Genomic DNA, 21,038 nt, shown 5'->3' with positions numbered 1-21,038 from the left:
ACTCACACGGTCGGTACGTTACAGTGGAAAGGTTTTACGTGTGTTCTCCTCGTCTTGCTCCGTGATCAGAATACGTTGTACGAATCTAGGAAATGGAAATAGGACCAAAGTAACTTCTTCTCCAATACCCACCACCAGTTCAGGTATTTCCGACTCGCGTTTGCCGGCTATCGCAATCGCTTCAAATTTCTAAAAACTTCATATTTTATTAAAATTATACTCCAGCGCTCCGAACCGAACGCTTCGATAGTTTCAAAGTAGTTTTTTTATAAAGCATATTGTCTTTAGATAATTTGGTTTAATTTTCTTGCGCCCGGTATAATAGAAGTTTAATGCAGTTTGAACGGTCTACTTAATACTTCCAACCCGCAAGTCTCTCCAGGGTTTGCCATTCTGCTTCCATACAAAACACCCGATTTACTGCTGGATGTTTTAGAAGCACTCTGTATGGAGTTGGCTGTCGATTTAGAGCTCGCTGAGGATTTATTCAAGTTGGTTCGTTTTGCTGTTTATGGTTTCAAAGGCGTTCTTTAGAAACACAACACATTTAGAGCATCAATTGAGCGTCTTATATTCTAAAAAGTATTGTAAAAATGTACTATACATGTGTATTTGTCAAAATATAAAGAAAATAGGGTATTCTAAAACGAATTATATTTAATAAATATATGATTCATGTTCTAATACATAAATATTACACTTATGCTTAAATTGTAGTGTGACTCACAGACACTAATTCTCTGCTTGACTTTTTGTTTGTTTGTCTTATATTTTCACGCAAAGTTCAGCTGCGTATTTCTTGGATAACGTAACTATACATATATAATTATTTAAATTGCAATCGTATCGTATATGTTTAGCGACTTTTTCAGAAAGTAATTTGGTTAATTATTTAATTATCTGCAACGAAAACCGCATTGTATCTGGGAGATCAGATTTAGTGATTATTATATTGTTTATATAATAAGGCTTACACCCAAAGTTGTCATCTCTTTCACTTATGAATAATGACGAAATGGATAGACCCCAAAGTGACTCTGTTAAAAGAAACGGAGAATAGTTCGATTTTATTTTAATTTTTCATCCGTAAGATCATACAAATATAGGACAACCTAATTTGTGATGATCGATCGGAATTATATTTATAATTCTGATTCTTTTAACAGAGCCACTTTGAGGTCTATCCATTTCGTTACTATTCATAAGTTAAAAAGAGATGCCCCACCCATTTGCTCTAAATTAATTAAAATTCCCAATGCATACATGAACAGCTAGTCAATATAAAGTAAACGGTGAATGCTTCACTCACGATCATTTTTTTTATTAAATAAGTAAAAAATATAATTTAATATTGCTAGAATAATTACAAATCTTGATATTCATTAGATGACAGCTATAATGAAACATTATTTTAAATAGTATCTAAAGCAATGTATAAATGTTACAGTGAATGTGTATATTTCAGTAGTTATATTTCACTAGTGAAGTGCAAATACATTTTCACCGATAGGTACTTATTTATACTAGCGAACATTTAATAAATTTAATTAATTGGAGCTTGTGAAATTATACGTTGCTCTAAAATGACTTTAATATTCAGTTTGCCAGTTACGAAACAACCATTTTTACTTCAAACCCAAACATAACCTAAACATATTAACCAAACATAACTTGACCTAATTCAAGTTCTAAAACTAACTTGGGTTATATTAGGATATATTAGATTAATTCGTTTAGGTTAATTTTAGGTTTGAACACCAAAGGAACGTTTCGCAACCGTTAAATTGAGTTTCATAGATATGTTAGAGCAGCATATAATTTTATTAGTGCTGCTAAATTGTATTTTCGCTAGTAAAAATATATAGCTACGGATAAAAATGTATTCAGATATGATTTTACCGAAACAGTTACTAAAATTATATTTATACCAGCGAATATATAACCTTTTTGAAAAATGCACATTCACTGTAACATATACATACATTGAATGTATAAGTAGGATTATAATATTTAATATAGGCTTATTTTGAAAACAAACATGTGAAAATGGTATTTATTTGTTTTTCGATCAGATAAACCAGTCTTTCATCTCAACTGTTGAGCAACGTCAGTCCAAATATTATTCTCCCACAATTTAATGCCCTCAAGTACCCGATTTGATCTCATAACCAATGACGTTCACCTGTCGTTGCTCCGATCGACCGATAAGCATTTCCTATGCGACTGGTTTTCGAACATCCAGATATGTATGTACGCACTCTGTTATATCCGACCACGCTTTTTAACTTTATGAATAACTCTCCTGTCAGCGTTCGACTACTAAAAAGCGTTGCAAGCCTTCGTTATATATATCGCGCCATCAACAAAACCGAAGTGGGACATATAAAGAAAATTTCGCCTCTCGGGCGAAGTATGCGCTCTGTCTGTCTGTCAGCCAACTCTCATAAATCTCAAAGGTAAGAACCCATTATGATCAATCTTCCAGCTCTCGAGAGCAGTGGGAGCTTCGCTCTGCAAGCTAGATAGAGCTCAACTCTCTCGGACGAGATTAAAAACGGTCTCGTTCGGAATGCATTTTGGGTCATCTCACGACAGGTTTACTGCTCTAGGTGCCTTCATCCTTTTTTATTATTATTAAGGCCCGTCTGGGCTGCTCCTTACGAGCCGTGTGTTAATTTACGACCGATTGTCAACGGATACAGCGTTTAGGCGTCGTATAAAGTAAGTGAAATCACATAAGACGACACGTTTCCAATATCGCTCCAGTGTTACATAAGCTTTGAATGTATGTAACTTATGGTAAAGGGTATTATGGATGCCTATAATGCGTTTATGGAAAAAATGAATATGGTGTCTTCAACCGTTTTGAGTTTTGAAAATATAAGAAGAATACGTTGGTTATGATCGTGTTTTTTTAAATACTATTCGAGCTTCCTATGTTGGCAGCACTGTAAATCAGACAGCTGTCAATAATCATGCGAGTTCAAAGTGTCAAATGTTAGTTTGTAACAACACATTTTCGCAATCGATCACTTCCGCTCAACGCGTTTAAATTGTTCAATTGTTCTACAGAAATAACAATTCTATATGAACTGTGTATCGAAATTTACACGACGATTATGGTCAATTTCGTTACGATTTTTTGTCCTTCCTTGCAAATACTTAAATATTATTGTTCGTTCATTTAGTTGTTACAATTTATTCTTATCGTATTTTTCTATTCTAAGTAGTTAAATATAATTTAAGGTGATCAAATTCGAGTTTGATATGTTGTGTTGCCAACATCAGTAAATCAGACAGCTGTCAATAATCGCGCGTGCTCAAAGTGTCAAATGTAGGGACGTCGTTCCAACTTTTTCCGGGGAGAGGGGGGGGGGAAGTTGATTAGTCAATAGTCGTTTTTATAATATTTAGATTTCATTCAGATTCATAGTATTTCATTAAATGACATGCATTTTTCTAGCCAAATTTAAGGGGGTGTCACTGTTTAGAACCCACTTTAAAATCAATAAAATCGTGTCGTCGTAGTCGCAGTGTAAAAACTCGGTTATCTAGCGTTCATATTAAGACTTTGTATATCAATATTACGACTTATAATAAATGAGACGCGAATGAAGCATATTTAAATTGAATTTTGACCATTAGGAGAGCGAAAAAACAATTATCACTTTTCAGAAGTCAAAAATCCTCGTCAAAGCAATAAAATCGTGCCGTCGTCGTCGGCACTATTCTATTGCTTTTGACGTGAATTTTTGACTTCTGAAAAGTGATAATTGTTTTTGCGTCCTCCTATTTGCCAAAATTCGGTTTGAATATATTTTGACCAGCACTCTTATATAAGAAGTTTGTAATAATATCCGTAAGGATAGCTATCATATTTTTAAAACATAGTGTAATATTTAAGTGCAGACAAACTATCGAGCAATATGTGAGATGTGATGTTTGTCCGTATTTTTTCTTTTGCTTATTTTTCCCTGAGCGAAATATTTTGATCTAATGAAAGTTCTGAAACAATATTTAGTTTTATAACTTACATTATGTTAGGTTTGGGGCTAAACAAAAAATAGACGTTTCGCAACTAGCAAATAGAGTTTCATGGATATTTTTCAGTAGCGTATGATTTCATTAGCACCTACTAATTAAATTATATTTTCGCTAGTAGAAATATATGTATCTACTTCACTAGTGAAAATATAACTTTACTGTAACATTTATACATCGCATGTGAATAGATAATATCAGGGCTGTGGAGTCGGAGTCGGAGTCGGAGTTGGAGTCGTGGAGTCGTGGTGTTTTGGCCGGAGTTGGAGTCGGAGTCGTGAAAAATGAGCGACTCCGAGCATTTTTTAAATTATGAAATTTATCAATTTTTAATTGCGTAATAATGAAAGGCCAAATTTAAGGGGGACAACTGTCCGTCAATATCATGCGATTTAACGCTGTTGGGGCACCTACAACCCATTTAATTGATATTCTTTTTCATAATTATCGAAATACATAAAGTGATGAATTAATAAATAATCTCCGAAGGTATCTTTAAATTTGTGTGGTTTGTTTTTTAAAAGTTCGGAAACTAAAGTTGGATCACTTTTTAATTGTTCGATTGTAGTCATCTGGATAATCCCGCAGCGAAAAGATTTCATTGCCCATTTAGGCATTCATTTTGTGTTGATTGTATATATTTACACAGTAGCATGATTGCATAATATACTGAAGACACTGTTGCTCTTAATGTATTTATTAGTTAATTTGCGCAAATTATTTTTTCATAATATATTTTAAAATATATATTGTAGCTTTTAATCCAAGTGTATTTTAAAAATGTTCATGAAAACTCTACCATTATAACCCTGAACATTGTTTAACTAAAGCCGTACTTGAGTACTTAAGTACTTAAGAAATTTTTATGAGTTTGTAAGGGTTTTTGCACCACATTAAAAGCATTTTCTCAATCATCCAAAAAGCAAAGTCCGAGTTGCGACCTTATCAATCTTAAGCAATCGCATCAATACTTAATGCGTTCCGCCCCCAGAAAACAATAATAAATCGCCGTCGAGCGCTCTCGAAACACAATATAAATCTTTGAAAATGTTGCTCGCCCCTGACCTGGCGGCGACTTTTTCTCGGTCCTCCTAGAGATGTAGCGCAGCGATAATAAAAAAATACATACTTATTCTTTCCAGAAACCGAGAGGATCACGAGAGATGAAATACACGGGAAAAAAAGGAACATGGCGCGCGCGAGTTTTTCTCGTTCATTTGTATTGTTAACGGCTTATAGTATGTGGCCAGTGTGGTATGTTTTGGCCGCATGGGCGTGACGGCAGCGGGTCGTGTGTGCGTTGTTCAAAGGGGAAGTGTTCTCGAAATGTGCTTTATGTAGTGACCTTATGGCGGACCTTAAATCATCGCTCTTTTTCGCATTTGCCTGCCTGGCTTTTGTTAATTTAATTAAATTATGGGAGATTCTGTATGAAATCTACACCCTTGATGCTGGTTTGGGTGGTATTTGGTATCCCTAATTATATCAGCCGGTATTGGAAAGAGTCTACAACAAAAATGAAAGAAAGTTTTATTCAATTTATTCTCCTTCGTGAGCTATACATATGAATGGGCGTCGATTCGTAAACCACTTTGATGAGATACTCCTAAAGCAAAGCAGGTTCTTCTTAGCAATTCAACGCTTGCTTCATCTGAAAGTAGTTGAAGAAACCTGCGTTTAGTACTCTATTTTACGGCGTTTTTGTTTGTTTAATAATGTTTTGTTAGCGTGTAATGTATGTCATTTTGAGTATAGTTTTTTACATGGTTAGTCCAGACACGAAACAATTAATGTGTCGTATTTGTAGAACAATACCGACCATTTATAGCAGTGCAACGTTCAGTCAGGGCGGTAACAACATATATTCTATTCAACAATTATGTATTTTAACACATAAATATTTCGGTTTAGACGTAGAATAACATTACAAATAGTTCACCAATATAGTCCCGTTTTTTAGAAATCTTGGATTTCACTTTTAAAAACAATCGGTAAAATTCATTGCTTTTCAATACTTGATTTTATATAATATTTTAAATACATTTCAATGATTAAAAATGAATAATGTGACGGCATATGTATTTATTATGGTCAAAACTTGGCGGCACTCTGGTAATCCTGACGTGACGGTGGCGGAGGGTAGGACATTGTTTGGCGGACCGCGACATGAGATTGACGATCGGCGGTGCTTCGTCCGCCGATCACTCACACGGTTTAACATGTAACATAAGCTTTCAATAAAAAAAATATTACTGCACCCGCTCAATCTGTGTGTAATTGCCACCCGTCACCATCCGTCCGCCACATTACAATCTCCAGTAATATGTTTAAACCCTTAGGCTGGGTATTTTCCCGTTTACCGCATACGAGATTTTATCAAATAGAACAGTGGCAGTGAATTTTGTATTTAGTTGTTCACACAAAGGCCATGCGGTAAAAATCCCGTGTACTGATCGAACTTGTCTCGAAGGCATGGCCTCTCTCTCAACAACTTAATACAAAATTCACTGTCACTGTTCTATTCGATAAAATCTCGTATGATGTAAACGGGAAAAATATTGCTGTAAATGTACATTATTAATATTTTATATGCATATTAAAAGTTTAAGTAAGTTATTGGAGAAAGTGAAATTACTCTAGTGTGATATTTATTGCTTGTGTAATTCTCTCCAAAATTCAAATTTTTTTCTATGATTTTTCTAAATGTAACTAGATGAAGTAAATAATAATATACCGTATTACGTAGATTATGAAACACACCCTTATTTTTTAATATTATTAATAACACATACAGTTACAATAAAGGAACCATCGGAGTCTCAAAATTATTAGAGTAATGTTTCCATTTTTAAAATGAGTACTCCATTACTGACTCTAGGATTTGTTCCCAAGTAGCTGACATTTTTGTGACGTCGTATATTATAAGACGCACCCCTTAATTTAAAGACTTCAAAACACCGATAATATAGCTTATTATAATCTTAGTTATGGGTTTCTTAAACTTTAAATGTAGGTACTATTATATGTGTAGGTAGAGTTATGCGCTCATTTCAATTATTAATATGTTATTAATTAAAATATAAATATTTTTATTAAATGATTACATTAATAGTGACACACACCAATCTATAGAAAATATGATATGAATAAACTAATCATAATTTTAAAATCAGCGCTTACTGTTAATCAAGTAATTCACAGCGAAATATCACAAATAGTATCATTTGCCATAAAACCGACTATAAAAATGTAAACTCTACGATACTAATATTTATCATTTGATAAAAAGTATACTAAGATTTTTTAGCTATAAATACATTTAAAATGTTCTACGTAATACATTGTTTTAAAAATGCAGGCCGTTTTAAAAAAGTTAATGATTTCATTTAAATTTGCTTAAGTTTTTTCATATACATATATAATATGTTATTATCTCTGTGGTAAATATCTTGTTGTTTTTGCTAAATAGACATCTCTATCTTTATTCGTAAAGTATTTTATATGTATGTATATATAGTATGTATATACATATCTATTTAAAAACTATTAAATTTAAATAAACACATTCAATAATTATATGATTTATTTGCTAATGCTCTTCTGATACTCATTCTGTTTGCTCGTCAAGCACTTTGTTGAATATTTATTCATCAGATTTAAAACAAGACAAAAATAATCTTAATCGTTTAAGAAGAAGACGTTTAACTCTTAACGTTCCAGAAAATGTTCACCTGTGTAGTAAAAACTACATCTCTCTTGTTATGTAATATTCAGATTCCTCGACAAACTCTTTGAGATATGCTGCATTCAATTCCCATGCTTGTCTTTAAAGTTCATGCATATCACATACATAGTGTTTTAACAATAGTACACCACAACCTCAAGTGTTAATTTCAACAATCGTGTACGTGCGTAACTAAAATATTATATAATTTTAAATCGACACTTTGGCCATGCCGTCGTAAATATTTATATAACGTTGCCTGGCAATCATAAGAAGGATAGGCTATATATTGTAGAACAAGGGTCAACACATGAATTGCCCCTTTCGTGTAGGATATACCCGCATCTATAGACATACACGCACGCCCTGTAAAATAATATTTTATTCATAGACATAAATTTTCGGCGAGACGCTTTTTCAAAGATTTTCTACGTATTTTCATATTTATTGGTTTGGATGTGTGGTTCGACTATAAAAGGTAAGATTTGTTTTTTTTCTGCCATGTAGTATTTCTCTTTTGTGCGCCGAGATTTGATTCTGTGCGCGAAATTGCCCTGTTATTATACGTCAGATATAAATATTACACTAATGATGGTCTGGGAGTTGGATTGAAATATGCACGGTATGCACAGGAGGAAAAAATTTCGAATAAATGCGGAGTGGTGTATTATTTGATTGGTTGCCTAATGAATATCTTCCTTTGGTTTCTCGAAATGATTTGCATGTGATTATAATCGCATATAAAATGTAATGGGTGAGGGAACGTATAAGATGCTGAGTTTTTTTTAAATATGTAATACTACGTGTTCCATCTGATGCAAATATGTCTTTAAAATTAAATATATTCTCAATATTGTTTTATTTGAGATTGAAGATGTCCCTTTAATATTACACGGAAAGCTTTTACGTTTATTCAATTTTCTGCATTAGTATTATATATGCTTTTGACGTTAATTTTGATTAAGAGTTAAATTCTATTGGTGCAAAGTGAAAACATAACTTCAGATGTTATATAAAATTGTATTAAAAATCAGTTTCAGTATGAAAGAAAAACTTCGATTTGAAGTTTCTCAGCGATCATGTGTTTAGAGTATTCTTTTCATTCTGATTGCATCGATCATTGTCTCTTGGTCCATGTGTCGATTTTATAAAAAGATTAGCTTCATTCTGAAACTATTCAATAATGAATTATTCTGCTCGTTTATATCCGATAACCACTGAATTGATCAAACACCATACACTCCACCTCCACTTTAGATATACTCGTACACTCAGTAGCTCGTAATCCAAGCACGCGGAAAGACCTCGTCAAAGATTCACCGCCGTAATAGCCGCGAACGTTATAAACGATCTTTCCTCCGTCCGTCCGCCCGTTCGTGTGTGTGTATCTTTCGTACTTTCCTACACGTGAATGTAGAGTTCTTCTTTGCACGTGTGCAATATTCAAATTTTCGATTCGAACACCGCACATTTCTTATCTCTCACCTGTATACCAGAATAGCAAATGGCTCAGCTATACGTGTGTGAGCCGGGGGTGGTATCATGAATAAATCTAGAGTCCGCGAAATAGGCAGGCGCCAGACCAGGCCGAAATTGTTTTTCCGCTTCTGACTTCTTGTACATAAATATCAAGAGTTGAAGATCTTGCGGGCCAATTGTTTGGGATGTTGTATACGCGAAAGGAAAGAGACGTCTGACTGGTCTTGTGGAAAATGCATTGGTATATTTTGATATTTCATACTGATTTAAAAATGTTGTTGCTTAAAATATATAGTTAGCTCTCTCTTTAAATGTATTACTCTTCATCAGGGATCTTTTTCGTTATATATGGATTTTTTACAGATTAGTATTCATTATCGTCCAAAGTATTTGGACTATAATATAAAAAGCAATTATTTACCTTTCATTATTTTTATTGGTGAAATATGCAAATATGCAAAAATTTAAGTAATGAGAATCAGATATTTATCATTGAGTTTTAGAATATCCCAATTCAATAATTTCATTTTTGGCTTACATCCACAGTCTACGGCATTATTAATTGATAACGCTCCTACTATCTATAATATATAAATAGTATATAAATCAACCTAATATAAGTATATTTCTGCTTCGGTTATAAATATTATTTATCTACTAGTATCGTACATAGGGATTGCAATAAAACCGGAATTTTAAATACCATTATAACAGAGAGAAAAACCAGTTAATACCGGTATTATCGGTATGGACATTATTATTATTATTAATTGCGGGAAAAAATGCTCGCATGATTCAGCATGCTTATTGTTTAGCAAAACCATAGCATTTGAATACTCTATTTTTTCGATATATTTAATATTTTAATTTATAATTATTTTATTTAAAACACTTAAATTAATTATAAAAGAAAATATTTTTTAAAGTTGGAGCAATAAATCTAGGACAACATCTTTGAAAAAATATTGTCTTTGATCGACCGCTTCTGGAGTTATTCCAATAAAATATATTACTCATTATTATATGTCACTTACGATTATCTGAAAGAAGCTGAGAAGTGCGTAGAAAATTGTAATTCTATTTGTTCAAAATGTGACATATTTAAAAGAACAGATTTAGATGATTTTTGTTATTTCATTTATTTTAAATATCGCACATTATATATTAATTTTAGAATATCGCAATAATATTTATGATTATGTGAATATTATAGAATAAAAAATACGTAAATAGTGCCTAACCAGTTTAATCCCAGATAAATTGGCCTAACATATGCGATTTAAAAAAATCATTGATTTGCATTTTGAAATAAATTATGTTATACATATGTGTTTTAAGAATTTGAAACTTTTATTGTGTGCTCTTAATGATGCTAGGTATTAAAAGCAAGAATATAAAAATATTTTTCGTATTTATTTACTCAAAAAAAAAAATATAAATCAAGTTTGATTTAAAAAAACACTAGTCAACACATTTCAATTATGTCGTCTAGTATTATTTCGTCAAGATATTTTTATTTTTAATGAAAAAGGCTTTTTTTTTAAAATCATGCATTTCGCGCAGTTTTTTTATTAAAATATAGCTATTGAGACTTACTTATTGTTAATATTTAACACCAATGTTAAGTAAAGCATTGATATAAAAACGTACAACGCTATATAAAACGTTGAAGATGCCCACATACAGTATACACACTAAAGTAGTTATTGTAACAAAAATAAGATTTTATATAAACTATATATGTATGTTATGTGAAATTTCTACATACCTTAAAATTATATAAATAAATAGAAATGCAATTTTATCGCCGTGTTTTGTTGCTTTGTTGATACTTAAAAACTAGCTAGAAAATAAATATTAGAATAGTATTTTTATTTTCGGAACTATGTTCAAATAACCTTATAAGTCTTGACACCTTGTCACATAATTAACCACACTAACTTCGACGTGTCATCAGGCATGAACGTCGACGTGCCTCCGCCTGTTTTATTTATTCATTTATATGAATAAAATAACAATGAAACGTCCGTCGGGAAAGCTGCCGCAAATATCTATTGTCTGATAGAGCGTCTGAAATAGACATCTTACAGAATCTCGACACAACTCAAATAAAAACACAAAACGCGAGTCTCTATCATCGTAGCTCAGTTTATAAATAAAGGCAGAACCCTCGACAGCGTTGCCATTGTTTTTGTTATTTTATAATTGGATGGATTGAAACGCACTCGTTCAAAATATGACTTCATAAGTCAGATTTACAATTAGTTATATTATAAATAAAAATATAGACTTTTTGGAGATATTTTAAATAAGTACCTGCTTGTAGACTTCGATGGGATTGTCAAGATATGTCAATAGAACGTAGCTATAATGTGTGCTTCTTATCACTATTTCAATTCCGATATGAGCTTCTTATTTGTAAATTATAAGTTGACTTTAATTTATATTTTTTAATGAAAATATGAAGTTTTATCAAGGGAATGATTAATGAAATTAAAAAAAATAAATGATGCAGATTTTAAATTTATTTTGCATCTTGTTACCGAGCGTTCCCACTGCGACAGCGCAAACACGATTTTATTGCTTTTGATGTGATTTTTTGCATGTATATGAAATCATATAATTTTACTAGCACCTGCCAGATAAATTATATTTTCACTGGTAAATATATTTATGTATGTATTTTTAGCTGAAAATATATTTCGATTTGATTTCACTGACATGATATTTAAAAAAATATTCTTGGGATAGATTTAAGACTGTTTTTCTTTGAGTGATAACCCGAGAATTTCTGTTTTAGAATCAGGGACAGCATTTTTAGCTTTTTTTATGGTGGGGACAAAAGTAGGCCAGTCATTTTTTTAATGTTTCAATTCATAGTATTTCATCGAATGATATACATTTTTCTGGCAAAATTCAAGGGGGGCATCTATCCCTCCCCCAAAGGACGTAGGTATTGTACAAACTAATCTTAAACCAATAACAATATTAAGAGTTGATTTATTTTATTTAGCAACTGTATTGGTAAAATATTTTTTGTTTCAATATTTGCATCACATTGATTTTAAATGTAATATTTCTTAAAAAATCATCGTTATATTTGTTTCGTAGTTTTTTTGCCTTTTCCATAATCTCATCATAAGAAATAATCACATGAAACTGAATGCATTATTTATTTATTTTTCTGCATCGAATATAGTAGTCAATTTACAAAAAAAAAAAATCCTTTTTCAGTTCAAATATCTAAATTTACTGCTACTCATTTACATTGGATGTTTCTTCCCAACAAAGTCCAATATTTTATAAGTTTCAGAAAGCAATAAAATCAACAATTATTTGCAAACAAATTTTAACACAAACGGAGCCGCATCAAAAAAATACACATGTTCCTTTGATTAATAACGCTTATTATAAAAATACATAATAAATATATAGAAAGTAGATGCTTTTGAAGGCAATGTTCCACTCCTTTTATTTATTTTAGTATACATTATATAAAAAAGTCAAAATAATCTTATACCTGAAATACATACATCGCAAACAACTAGTTTAGTTCGGATTCTTTATTTGATGTCAGTTTTTTTTATTATAAATATATTCTTGATATGATTTTTTTATTGTATTTAATGTATTTATTTTAAAATAATGATTTTATCATTAGAGATAAATGATTAGATAGCAATTTGAATATGCAATTGAAAAAAGAGTCGTAAATTTAATAATGATTTCATGAAAAATAAATTGATCCTTGAGTCTCGTTCCAACTTAGATAATTACTCTATAGTTTATTCCAATTAATGATTGCTCTCGCATAAGCTGATCTGATGTTTGTGAATTCGCATACGCGCGACGTGACGTCACATACTCAGCTGTTAATACAATTAAAAGACATAACTTGAGTTTGTGTGATGGTTTTGAGATGAATTCATTCATAGTCTGAGATGAATCTTCGGCATGTTAATTTAGACGTTGTATTACACATCTGATATTCAGCTTTCAAAATATGGAATATAATATCCACATTTTAATTAAATTCATTTCTAGAAACTAATAAAATTATAAAGATTTATGAATTAATTTAATCTGAAATAGATGTGATTAATTTCTTATAACATCGTATCTTAGATTTCTTAATAATTTTTAATAGTGAAGGATTCTTTTTTATTAAATATTATTTGATTACCATTATTGCTACAATTGGCACATACTATCTAAAAATTGTAAGATTCAAATTAATATTTGCTTTTCTTTTTTTCATTTCAGTAATAAAATTATGCAGAAAAAAGCTTATAAAGCTTTTTTAATTCATTCCATTAGATATGTAGATCTATTCCATTTCGTTTCGGTTTTGATTGATACCGACATTACACAAATTTCCCTCAACTCTTTACGATTCACCCGCTTCGCAGCGGTATTAAACATCGATATTGGCGTTCCCAAAAAAAATGAAACAAAAAAGAGCACCGCCATTCCATCCGTGAAACGTAAACGTTGCGTGCTCTTCCATCTTTTTAACGTCGTGCATACGTAATCATAAATCGCGCGCGTACATAACCGGGCGGTCGTTACCATAATTTTTAAGCGCGTATCGCCCATTGTGCTCCAAAATTTACTATCAATTTATGTTTTGGTCTTACTTTGTGTGTACTTCCGACGTTTTTATTTGCCTTGTTGCTTCCTCTCGCGAAGAGTACGTATGTATCTCTCTCCGCCATAGTGATTTTATTGCCCTCTTGGAATCCGATACCCACTAACGGTAGCTGTAACCCAATATTTGTTATATACGAAAATGAAAAAGGCGCAGCGAAAAGCCTCACTGTCAAAAAATATGTATATTATAATAATACGAAGTAGGCTGGCGTCGTGTTTGTTGATTTTCCATATTGACACTGACGTTTTTCTTAACAATGTATAATAATTCACACATGAGTAAAACTGATATTAGAATATACGCGAAAGAGAAAGTCGAAGTCACGAATTCAGACGTATTTTATTGATTTATTAAAAAGTATAATATATATGTATGTATGTATGTACATATGTTGTGTACGATGTTTTTCTGTAGAATTCTAAATATGTCGTTGGAATTCGTATTATGTTCTCTTCTTGTAATATTATAATGATTTTATGGACATCGTCTAAAAGTATGTAGTTCATTTTGTTTATGTTTCTCAGACACTCAAAAATGTCAATAGATTTCGCCGCGTGTTTCTAAAAATTCCCTCCTGTGTTTATTTTAAAATTTGGGATACTTAAAATTCAAGTGATCTTAGTAGAATAATAATGGAACAACGTTTCTCAATCTATTTTTATTTCTGAGATAAGTACTGGATGTAAAAATATGATTATGCGTCTCGACTATCATAAATTAATTATGTATTGCATTTTTTAAAGTGTTTTATTACAGTTTAATTCGTTAAAAGTAGAAAATGTTTGTTAATAACTTTATTTAATAACTTACCAAATAAATTATTTGTTTTTTTTTCTAAATTAATTATGGAACATAAATAAAAATAATCCAAAACTACCGTAAGAGTTATTTATATTGATGTAATCATCGCTCGTGCTACGATGGTAACCGGTGCATTTGTATGGTGAAGCTGTAAGATAATAAACTATAAATAATACTCATAACCAGCTCTTTTTGTTTTATTTATAGTGAGTTTAAAAATATTTTTTTTATTAAAAAAACAAATTTTATGAATTTAATTTTGATCTTATGCGACCCACAGATAACTACTGATAAAATAATTTTGGCATACAAGGCAAAACATTTGATAAATTTAAACGAAAAAACCTCCCATCAGTCGAGTGTTAAGACTACTTTTGCGCGTGCACCTAATTATTTCATCGTTTCTATAGTGGTATACACGTACAAAAGCGACAGTGGCGGTGATAAAACCAACTTGTATCAAAAAAACTCATGTCTGTTTCTATGTTGTTGTCAGGATGAAAATATATATAGAAAAAAAATACATGTGATAAAATTACGCAGCAAAAATTACACAAGGAAGAAATTCTACATGGTAAAAATTACACAGAGAGAAATATATACACGCAATAAATTTCACACTACATTAATTTTACATTCTCTAGTAATATGGTTAACCCTTTTGGTGTAAATATTGAAATAGCAGAGGCAATACCAAAAACATGTATTTTTTATATATATTTTTTTTAAATATTATTGAAAAAAGGTGTATTTTTGGTTTCGCTTTTGATATTATATATCCACACAAAAAATATTAAGCATGTTACTAAAAAATGTTATATTTATTTTGTGTTGAATTTATTTTTTGTGTAATTATTTTTGTATAAAATTTCTTTTTTGGGTATATTTACTGTGTAATTATATTATGTGTATTTTTTTCCTTGTGTAATTATTTCCTATGTATTTTCGTCACTTATCCGTTTACTATATACTATAATACATACGTACATATAAATATAAATAGTACAATCATACTCACTTTGGCGGATCTAAATCAAATATGGAGTATTTCCTCTTTAAAACTCATACTTTCTTCATGCATTATATTGAATGTTATCCGTTTCGATTTTTGCTCAATGGCACTCTAAAACTCTTTACCTATCTGGAATATATTACTTTGCTTAGACTAGGAAAAGTAGCAGCTTTTACTTCAACTGGTACAGCTAAGCAGTCACTATGAATCTCCATGAGTTCAACTCGATCTTAGGGGTGACTAAAAGACCATCATTATTGCACAAATTGAACAGCCCTATTTCTAACTATTGTGGTTAACAAAATGTAGGTGCGAATTGTTTATATATTATTGGTGCTGAAAAATGTTTATAGTTTATAGTACAATAGCAATTAATAGTCGTTTATGAAGTGAAATTTTCATGATTGATTCGATTCTACTACAGGGTTTCAAACTGTATATCTTACGCGTGTGAAGCATTCATTAAACTGCCCACAAATTGTTTTAGTGAATAGATATGTTAGACTTTTTGGACAGTAGGTACATATGAATAAGTTTTATTACACCATTGTACTAGTTACAAAACAGTTATTACGAATGAAATTTCGCTGATAAGTGTTAAATAGTTTTAGGTTTATAATTCATGCAAAATATTTAGACAAATTTAGCACGCTTACTTATGAATCAAAACACAGTTTAGTCCGTCGGGTATTTGTAAGCAAACTAAGCATATTTTCGTAATTTGTAAACTTTTCGCACGTTCGCAATAATTTGTTTAAAATGCCTGATTGATATGTATTGTTTATCACTTCAAATCAAGATATGTCCACAGAATGATTCGTAATGTATTATGTTCACAATTAAATATTTACTGATTTCCCCGACTAATTTGCGTATTTATCGTACATTTATATACAAAATTCGACATTAATGGATTTGTACATTAGTCTCCATAGTCGTTTAGTTTCGAAATGCTTTTATGGGGCGTATTCACACAAATATAATACACGTACAGGAGCGTATTTACAGTCGAACTGTATAAATAATAAATTGATATCAAAGTTAAATGTATGTAGTACATACATAGTATATATATGTATATATTTATGGTATGTTTGCTTTTTTGGATTTATTCCCAATTTTGTGGCAACATTCATTGGCCATAAATTGTTTGTGTGTGAACGATGCCGACGTTGCGAATTGTAGTACGAAAATAGTCATTTTAAAGTTCAAAGACCGTTGAGACGTCGAAAATGCGGTTTGTAATTGTACGAGAAGCTTGCCAAATGTCATTTTTTCCCGGGGAATTAAAAACGACGTTCAGAGTGTTAAAAATTTATTCGTCTGAAATTACAGCATTTAACTGCACGTTAAATTTTTATCGGAGTAAAATGAATATTATTATTTTGAGAACGCTTAACCGAATTATACTAAAAGCATTTTAGATTAACATTTATTGCATATTTTTCCTATAAACCCATTATATCCGCGAGCAAAATGATTTTAAAATAGCTATAAACTTATTGAAAATTATTTATATATAATATAACTGTTTTAAATATGATTATAAATTTTTACTAATAATAAAAAAAACTACTTTTAACAGCCTGTATTTCTAAAATACAATAACGGTTTATATGTATATATTGTGCATAGGATAACACTTTTTAAATCAATTATTTTAAATGAATTTTCATGTTTAAAGAAATACAGAAAACTTTCGGATAATGTACTCTTCGTTATTTTTTTATCCGGTAGTATACTAGTTAATTCTATATAAAGAAAAACATGATTGCATAATATCTAACTACATTTGTGACAATTTTGTAAATTTATCTTATCATCGACTATATGTGAAATTATTTCTTTGTGTAAATGTACATAATAGTATGCTTTTATTTGTGAAATTTTGTCAACATTTTTATCTTTCTTTGATTTCAGGCCCGATTTTCAATGACGCAGCTTTTAGGTCCTCTTCATAAAGTAACGTAAGTTATAAATTTATAATTACGCCCTTAGTGTTTTTTTAAGTGACTTGCCAAAAAACTCAAAGTGGCTTTCAAAGTAATAATTATTGCCTGTTGGTTTAAATTATACTTAAAATGAAATCACATTTTTTGTTTCTGAAAATTTATAATGATTATGAAGAATTATATAAATTGTTGTTGCCATAAATATAAACAAGTTTGCGATTAATTTCAGCATTTTTTTCTTCTTTCAAACAGGAGACAAAAAATACTAAACTCTTAATTGGCTAAAAGTTTAAGCTATATGTCGTCAATAATTTTTTATAATTATAGATTTTATGTAAAAAATATTATTATACATGTTTTATGGATTGAAATAATAAAAACTCGCGTTATTGTACGTATTACAGTGCATGTGTATTTCTAGTAAAAATATATTTTCACTGGTATTTCAGTAAAAGCGTATCGGAATACATTTTAACCGATAGATATATATTTATTCTAATGAAAGCATAATTTATCTGACAGGTACTAATTAATATTATACGCTGCTCTAAACTATCATTTGATAGGCGTGGAACGTGTTAAAAAGCGATATAAAGGGGGTCTTAATAAAGCTCTATTTTCTTTCTATTTCATCAAAATTAGCGTTAGTATATATTTTTTGACTATAAAAAAATTGGTCGTTGTATAATAATTTTATTAATTAAATCGATTAATAACCTTGCTAGATAATATTTGAGCTGTTTCTTTAAAAAGAGAACTCAAAAGCAAAATTTTGATCTGCACTTGATTTTTCTTATAGTATCTAATGATTAGATTCTGATGCGTTTTGCAGTTTCTTGGCCATGGTCTTGCCTATCTATTTTTGGTGGATGTTTTTATTGTCAAAAATCATATTTTCATAATAATGTTTATAGTTTTTGTATTTTGTTGTTATATTATTATAATCAAAGTATTGCACTAAGATTGAAAACAATAGCATAATGCATCCATATACGTTTTTAGTTTATTGCAACTTATAATATATGCTTATATATTTATATACTGCATACCTTTTTTACTTATTGGAAATCGCACTCCTAAAATAATTCAGAATTTTGTTTAATTCATTTAATTTAATTTAATTTCTGATTTTTTTATTTGTTGTAGGTAATAATTTAGTCATTTATTGTATATTTATTTGATATATGATATATTATTTACACGTTACGTTTGTAAAAAATACAAAGCCACTGATTACCTTTAACTAATAATAAAATCAATTTTACAGAATAATAAATAATTCAAACATATATGAATTAGACAAACTTGTCATGATGTTGAAATTTCTAATAAATATATAAATAAATTAAATATGTATTTGTATAAAAAAACATTCACAGTAGCTCAAATTCTAAATGAACATGTCGATTGTTGAGCAATTACGATTTTTTGTCCATTATCGAGCGACAGTACTGCTAAGTTATTATAATATGAGTTCATTATATAATAACAGCAAGCTTTTGTCAATCATTCTTCCTACTAAAAAAATAAGTACCAATGAATGGTATGTAAAATAGCATTACCTTTCGATTGACGTCACAAAGGATCAACTAACCGTTAACGAGACAATTTTTCCACTTATGTTTTGTACGCCTATACTTCTACCCAAACGCGGTAAAACATCAAAGCTTCTAACTGATGAGCAACGAATGCATTCCGCACCTAGTTGATAAACCTTTTCGTATAATCAGTTGGGTGGTCCACATTCAATTCATTAACCCATTTATGTCCTACGGTAGCATCTCTATGTACATTCAGGCCGCACACCACAAACCGAACCTGACCGACATTCGAACCTGCGACTCTCACTCTCCCATAACATCATTATTCATCCTCCGGACCGGTCGTAAAGCAACAACGGCCGATGCGCGAGGGCATAAATCGTGGCCGAAGAATTGCAAATGTACACACATACCCATATACGCGCCGTGTGTGTGCGAGGGGGTAGTAGGTGTGTTAGGCGACCGTCATGCGATAGCTCCCCGGGGAGAAATCCGACCTACCCTTTAAACTAATGGGGTGGTTTCTTGCTCTGTTTTCCCACACCGGGGGTAGCGCGCCCGCGACGGTCGTAAGGAGGCGCCCCGCGCTCGGGGACCATTGATTCCCGACACCTTCACTTCGCCCTGCTTTTCTTTTTCTCCGCTTCAAACGCTCTTCCATATGCATATAAAGTCCACGTGAGGGAGGATAAATATATGCTAGTCAGATTTTGAACTTAACGTGCAATTCACAAATATTTGTATTATCGTATATTCAAGTGCATGTATTACTTAGAATGTTTTTAAATTAGAAATACACATTTATACAGTGCCGCATATGACATTTAGCAAAACGTTTTTGGACGACATTTTTAAGAAAATTTAATGAGGACTGTTGTTTTCAAAGCTCTGGTTTTTCCTCACCCATTTGGTAACATTAAGGTTAAAACCCGGAGAAACATGCTTATTAGTTTAATATCCCAAGACTTAAAGTAGTCTTACACAACAATTCGTGTGTGCTTTTATTTTTATTATTATTATTATATAACTATTTTAACTGAAGTTTATATCGAAAATGAGTTATCATGTCTATTAGATTAAGTTTTAATTGATTTTTTAAATATATTTGATAAACTCGATGAATTGGATCCCCATATTTGTAGTACAATATATTTTAATAAAGGCAATTAAGATGAAAAATTTATCTCACTGTGATGTACCATAGAAGGTTCACGCTCACCCGAACACTGATCTACCAGAAATATTTAAAGAACCATATAACCATTGTGCTATTTAGTTTCATGACAATTTTTTCTGTGAAAAAATGTTTCCTTAATGTCGCAATAGTATTGACCAATTGTAAATATAAAATCAATAAAAAAATATTTTATCTAAAATGCTTACAAATACACGTATATTTTTAGATGCATCTAATATCCCTATCTAATAATAATAACAGCTCTTCTATATACATATAATAAATTATTAAATGTATTAACATTCTATATATCAGATAAGATTCATATATCAAAAAAAAATATATTCTGTCTTGAGGGTAGTAACAAGGCTAGCGCTCGGGGACCATTGATTCTCTACACCTTTCGCTACTTTTTATCCATATTTTCATAGAAACCCGCGACAGCCATGTTTTTTTCTTTACTCCAAATGGAATATACTATATATCTGTAAAATGTTTATGTATGTACGAAGAGAACGAAACGAATCAGTCGCCATTCATACGCGAAATTGTTTCGATGCACTGACTAGACCAAACGACGTTACTGTTGATGCGATTCAATTTAAACTTTAATACTCGATCGGTTGTAATATGTAAACTTACATGTTTTGATTTATTGAT

The 21,038-nt window shown here is 30.9% G+C and overlaps 1 protein-coding gene across 2 annotated transcripts in view; it reads left to right on the top strand.

Annotated features, from left to right (window-relative positions):
• Positions 1-21,038, top strand: part of LOC148239154 (uncharacterized) — a 112,934-nt gene that overhangs the window by 6,020 nt on the left and 85,876 nt on the right. For both annotated transcript variants that reach the window (XM_088196205.1, XM_088196214.1), the window contains exon 2: positions 17,629-17,675. The gene's annotated coding sequence lies outside the window, so the exon portion shown is untranslated. The remainder of the gene's footprint in view (positions 1-17,628; positions 17,676-21,038) is intronic.

The sequence above is a fragment of the Plectrocnemia conspersa genome, unplaced genomic scaffold, assembly GCF_051122295.1.
Source record: "Plectrocnemia conspersa isolate PC_06_02 unplaced genomic scaffold, ASM5112229v1 ptg000001l, whole genome shotgun sequence".
In the NCBI taxonomy this organism is placed as follows: domain Eukaryota; kingdom Metazoa; phylum Arthropoda; class Insecta; order Trichoptera; family Polycentropodidae; genus Plectrocnemia; species Plectrocnemia conspersa.
The sequence above is the reverse complement of the archived record's forward strand: the minus strand, read 5'-3'. Positions and strand labels throughout refer to the sequence as shown.